The following is a 6808-nucleotide window of genomic DNA, read 5'->3' on the forward strand; positions in this document are numbered from 1 at the left end:
AGATAATCAAATAGATTTCAGATCTGAAAATTATAATTGTTGCATGTGGTGATGATCATAGGATTCAAACCCTTTTGGTATCAAATGTAATGGCCTGCGATGTGATCTGTAATGTCATGTAATTTTTCAGATGCTTGCATGCATCTTATTTGATGTTTTGAGAGGCCTGTGTGCCTCCTAAAAGGGGATGTAATTTATTATTATTTTTATTTTACATCTGGTTGTATTTCTGTGATGTGATGTACGTCAACGATCAAGTTGAAGACAAGGAATGAGATGAACGGCGATCCAAGTGGTTGATGGCGATGGGATCAAGAGTTGATCAAGGATCGAGTCAAGGAGGCTTGGAACCAATTCAAGAGTTGAAGATCAGTTGATCGATTGACGTGCATGTGCTTGTAATACGACCTAATTAGAATCCATGATCATCACCTATTTAAAGTTTAGCTTTATTTGATGCTGCGATTATAACTGCCTGTGATGTGCCATTTGCATGTGATGTGAATGAGAGTCGGATAGATAGGTTTACATGTGATGTAGCAAACCCAATGAGACCTAAATTAAAACCTCCTCAATCAAGTCGAGAGTGAACCAACATGAGCGAGTCATATTAGATTAATTGATCTAATTGGTGTCTAGGAAAGCATGAAAGGTGGTTACTTAATTAGGACCTTACTCTCTGAGTAAGGGGAGCCTCCCACCTGCTTACCTGGCCAATTGTTCGATTACCTCTTATGAAGAGCTCAAGTTACAAACACTAAGACCTGATTAACCAATATTAAGTCAATAGGTCTTCCACTGTAGTAGAGCTGCTAAGGTCTTTCTGATGTTGATTTGTCTCGGCTGGATACAGTGGGCAAGTTGCATCGGGGGGCTGGACCTCTCTATAGACATGAGATGTTGTAGGGTAAAGGTGGGGTTGGATACCAATAACTATTAGGTGAGGACCCAATGACGACTTTATTCTTACGGTTATATGGTGGGTCTGACTTAACTAAGAAATGGGATCAATAACTGTTAGGTGAGGTCTTCATGGCTTAGAGACCAAGTTGCACTGCAACATGCTTGAGAAGCATTGTATAAGAGTTGTACACTCATCCATCTATGTGTTACCAATAACTGTTAGGTGAGGTGCCATGTAGATTGGTGAGACCGCAGTATGATGAGAGCACAAAAGTGCGATCTACACATCACTTAAATTAGTATTATTGCTAACAAATAATAATAGAAGTGCTGTATTAATATTATATTTTTGTGGGGTGCAGGTGATCGGAAATCAAAGTTAAAATGCACATTGGGTTCAAAAAGATGCATCAAAGTAGGTGATTAGTCAACCACATGGGGTCGGTCCCAGTTGCACACTAGAAGGAGCATTAGCCGACTAGGTGCAGCCACATCCAAGCTTCAAGCTCCAGCACACCATCCAAGTCCCGACTTCATCCCAGTTTGCCTCATCCGCGAATCCCCCATCCAGCATCCGAGATCAGTCCAAGCTTCCTCTAGTTTCTCCCGAGCTCCAGCTCCCATCCCGTGTCCGTGCGATCATATCTCCCAAGCAACCTCCCGTCCACACGTCTGCCTCCCAGCTCCGTGATCGTGATCCACCCGTGAAGCATGAAAGGTGGTTACTTAATTAGGACCTTACTCTCTGAGTAAGGAGAGCCTCCCACCTGCTTACCTGGCCAATTGTTCGATTACCTCTTATGAAGAGCTCAAGTTACAAACACTAAGACCTGATTAACCAATATTAAGTCAATAGGTCTTCCACTGTAGTAGAGCTGCTAAGGTCTTTCTGATGTTGATTTGTCTCGGCTGGATACAGTGGGCAAGTTGCATCGGGGGGCTGGACCTCTCTATAGACATGAGATGTTGTAGGGTAAAGGTGGGGTTGGATACCAATAACTGTTAGGTGAGGACCCAATGACGACTTTATTCTTACGGTTATATGGTGGGTCTGACTTAACTAAGAAATGGGATCAATAACTGTTAGGTGAGGTCTTCATGGCTTAGAGACCAAGTTGCACTGCAACATGCTTGAGAAGCATTGTACAAGAGTTGTACACTCATCCATCTATGTGTTACCAATAACTGTTAGGTGAGGTGCCATGTAGATTGGTGAGACCGCAGTAGGATGAGAGCACAAAAGTGCGATCTACACATCACTTAAATTAGTATTATTGCTAACAAATAATGATAGAAGTGCTGTATTAATATTATATTTTTGTGGGGTGCAGGTGATCGGAAATCAAAGTTAAAATGCACATTGGGTTCAAAAAGATGCTTCATAGTAGGTGATTAGTCAACCACATGGGGTCGGTCCCAGTTGCACACTAGAAGGAGCATTAGCCGACTAGGTGCAGCCACATCCAAGCTTCAAGCTCCAGCACACCATCCAAGTCCCGACTTCATCCCAGTTTGCCTCATCCGCGAATCCCCCATCCAGCATCCGAGATCAGTCCAAGCTTCCTCTAGTTTCTCCCGAGCTCCAGCTCCCATCCCGTGTTCGTGCAATCATATCTCCCAAGCAACCTCCCGTCCACACGTCTGCCTCCCAGCTCCGTGATCGTGATCCACCCGTGAAGCTTCCACGTCCGCATCCCGTCCATCCAAGCGCCAGCAGTCCGATCCTCCTGCGACCAGCCGTCCGCATCCAAGATTCCAGCAAAGATCTCAGCTTCCTTCCGCTTCTCCCGCGTGCAATCTTCTCTGCATATGATTCAGCAGTCATCCGCGAATCTCTCCATCGCGTCCGTTTGCGAATCTCCCGCATTCAGCCCCCAGCTCTTCCGTTCGCCAGCATCTCCACGCTTCAGCCCTTCCCAGATCCCGCAGGCGTCCGTGATCCCAGCTCCCTCATCCGTCTGCGTGTAGGTCGGCATCCCGTGATTTCAGCATCGGCGACCAAGCTTCCGCGCGAGCATCCCCTCATCCAGCCATCCACGTCCGAGCTTCCTCTTCCGCATCCAGGTATCCTGCAGCTGGCATGAGAGATCCATCAAGGGGGATATATAAGGTCTCTCTCGGTGGGGGAGGGGGGCTCATTCTTTCCCATTGAAAAAAAACAGAGGAGGGCCTCTGCCATCCGAAAAGAAAAAGGAAACAGGGGAGGCCCTGTTTCCGAAAAGAAAAGAAAAAAAAAGGGGAAAGAAAGAAAATGAAAGAGGGATTAAAGTTTTCAATGAGTGGCTAAAGTCCTAGGGAGGGAGATGGATGAACCTTTGATGTATTGCTCTTTGAAGTAAACTCTAAACTTTTGCCTTGAATGAATTATATTTACTGATATGTTTTTGATCCATGCATAGTTATTTCGTAGATAGTTCTTAAATGGATTATGATTATTGATATATGGATTGCTTTAGTATTTGATTCGTCGTAGACGTAAAAAGCACGACGAATGCTTAGAAATTGAGTTCATATGTTCATGAAACATATACCATGATTAGATCTATCCTACATTAAATCTTAAATCAAGAACCATAGAGTTTATTCCTTGGATGCAATATCATCAAGGCAGATTCCAGATCCCTACCATTTTTATTTCATTGAATTGTGTTTATTATTCTCTGCATTTTAATTTCTGAAAATCAAAACATAATTTTAATCCACAAATTTATTGAATTAATTAATCTAAAATTATATTAAATAATCTCATATATATTTCGTTCCCTGAGGATTCGACCTCGGACTCCCGAGAATTTACTACATGTGCGATTCTCCTGCACTTGGGAGAACAATTTTATTTTTGCATCAAGTTTTTGGCGCCGTTGCCGGGGAACGGCTGATTTATTAGCATATTTTTAGAGTTAATTTTTAGTTGATTTGTTAGTATTTTTCTTTTGAAAAAAAAAATTGAATCTTTATTGCTGTTTTTTTTATTCCCTGCACAGTCTGCATCAAACTCTGATATCAGAGTTATTCACCGTCTGATTGGATTCAAATTTGGTCGTCGGGTGTAGGAACTGTGTTTCTTTCATCTGAACGGTCTGATTGACATTCTGATACTTTTACGACCATTATATTAATCTGAAATCTTGCTGCTGTCTGTTATGAATTTTCTATGTTTAAATTTTTTTTTAGAATCAGAATTTTATTATTATCATATCTCATTAACCCTTGTTGCTAGTTGAAAATTGATAAGAACTTTAAGAAAAGATCAAGGGTGATCATTAAAAGAATAAATAAATAAATAAACTCTGAAACTTTGTATGCTAGGGTGGAATAGGGACGACACCGGTCGATTAAGTCGTACAACTTTAGATCATCCCTTAGGACACATCCTTGAAATTCCTTCGCAGTATCTCACACCTTTTGAGATGGCAAATTTTCCTGATGATGTAGGAAGTCACCATGGTGATGAAGGTAGACCTCCAGTTATGACACTTCGACAATATTTACACCCTACTAGGACTAGTCAACCTTCATGCATGATTATTCCTGAAAATGTTGGACACTTTGAAATCAAACCAGGGGTAATTCAATTGCTGCCAAAGTATCATGGAATGGAATCCGAGAACCCTTATCTTCACCTTAAGGATTTTGAGGAAATTAGTATCACGTTTAGAGTGCCAAATGTATCGGAAGATGTCCTTAAATTGACCTTGTTTCCTTTTTCCTTAAAGGATAAAGCCAAAACATGGCTGAACTCCTTGAGACCTAGATCGCTAGGAACATGGCAGGATATGCAAAGAGAATTCTTGAAAAAATTCTTTCCCACACAAAGGACTAACTTTTTGAAAAGGCACATTAGTAACTTCCAACAAAAAGACCATGAAACATTTTATGAATGCTGGGAGAGATTTAAAGATTTGCTTCTCTCTTGTCCTCATCATGGGTTTGAAACATGGAGAACCATTAGTTTCTTTTACGAAGGGTTGTCTCCACAGTTAAAACAATTTATAGAGACTATGTGCAATGGTCTATTTTTAGAAAAGCAACCCGATGAGGCATGGGACTATTTAGACTCTCTCGCAGAGACTGCACAATTATGGGATACAGGGGATAGAGTGAATAAACCTTTGGCTAAGCCTACTAGCATTGGACACGGGGGCCTTTACAACCTTAGTACTCAGGATGATATTCAGGCTAAAATGGCAGCCCTTACTAGGAAGGTAGAGAAAATTGAACTTAGAAGGATTGAACCCGTCAAGACCTTAGAACATAACAGCAAGTGTTGTAGGATTTGTGAGATGCCTGGTCATCTCACCACTGATTGCCCCACAATACCCGCATTCAAGGAAGTCTTGCATGATCAGGCCAATGTTATGAATACATATCAAAAATCTTTTAATAATCCTTTTTCGGGTACTTATAACCCTGGATGGAAGAACCATCCAAATTTCAGGTGGAGGAATGACCAACCTCAACAAGTATATAACCCAACTCCTCCACCTCCGCAGCCTCATTATGCACACGCACCCCCTCAAAAATCCAGTCTCGAAGAAACTTTGCAATCTTTCATGCAAGGTCAAGCTAAAATCAATGATGAATTAAGAAATCAACTGACAACGCTGACCACTGCTTTAAGTGCTCAAGAGAAAGGTAAGCTACCAGCTCAACCACAACCTAATCCTCAAATCTATGGCGGTAGCAATGCATCATCTTCAACTTCGCATAAAGAGCAAGCAAAGAGTATAATAACATTGCAAAGTGGAAAGATTATTGACCGACCAGTCCCAGAACAAACACAAGTCATACCAGATTCTGACCCTCCCAAGACAAAAGAAAAGAATAATGAAGAAACTGAAGCACCAACATCTACTGAAAAAATTGAATGTCCTTTTCCTGCACCATTTCCACAAAGATTAAAGTGTTAGATGTATGCCCTAGAAGCCAATTTGGCTGACACATTGTTGATTCTAGGGACATAATTTTGTACTTGACTATTTATTATTGAATAAATAAAAGGCATCCTTTCATTCATATTGTTTATGTGTCTATGAATCGTCCAAGAAATTAATAAGATGATGATACATATTCTCAAGAGTTGAGAATTTGAGCCATGTATCATTGGTGATTAATTTCTAAATGCTCCTGATCAATGGATCATCACGAGGACGGTGATCGATCCGATCAGTAAACAGATCACTCTCCTTCTGGATGGACGAGACTTGAGTCCACAGTGTAGGGACACTGAAGTGATAGTGCAGGTGCTTGTTAGAGAACAAGGGTACTGAGCGTGACCAAGACAAGAAGTCACTTGGATGTCTATCCACTCGTCAGTGACTTGCTTGATGTTGCAGTAGTGTAACTGGTCCTTTGACCTGCGGTGCTTCGGCTACTCACAGTGAGGTTATTGTAGTTTGACTGCACACATACATGGTCTCTAGCCATATGGGTCCATGCAGTGTAGATTGGCTGCAGTAAGTTCACTGTAGGAGTAGAGTATGCACCTATAAGGAATCTATCGACCTTGATAGAAGAGGAGTGATCCTATGTGATTTGTTAGACTGAGTTCTAAGACCTTGGCCAGGGCAGTAATATAAAGTGGAAAAAGAGTTTTTCATTAGCGAACTCAAGTCGAATAAATCTTGACATATGACAGACGATGGGGTTTGACGAGTTGTCCATGACCTCCGTCCTGTAGGGATCCACGATAGTAGGACTGTATCACACGTTAACTGCACCTAGAGGTTCATCTTTCTATTCTACTGGGTAGCCACTACATGCTGCTAGGTGTCACTGGTGGATGGTGGGACTCATAGGGATTATCTTGATGATCGATAAACCCTAATGAGTTGAGTTGGAATCGTTCCAACCCATTGAAAGGAGTTTTCAATGATATTGAGATAGAGATCACAATATATCTCAC

General features: G+C 41.6%; 1 pseudogene; it reads right to left on the bottom strand.

The window, feature by feature from the left end:
• Nucleotides 1-4736: 4736 nt before the first annotated feature.
• On the bottom strand, nt 4737-4834 carry LOC120109268 (annotated as a pseudogene).
• Between the last annotated feature and the right edge of the window lie 1974 nt (nt 4835-6808).

Source organism: Phoenix dactylifera, unplaced genomic scaffold, assembly GCF_009389715.1.
Source record: "Phoenix dactylifera cultivar Barhee BC4 unplaced genomic scaffold, palm_55x_up_171113_PBpolish2nd_filt_p 001967F, whole genome shotgun sequence".
NCBI classification, from domain to species: Eukaryota; Viridiplantae; Streptophyta; class Magnoliopsida; order Arecales; family Arecaceae; genus Phoenix; species Phoenix dactylifera.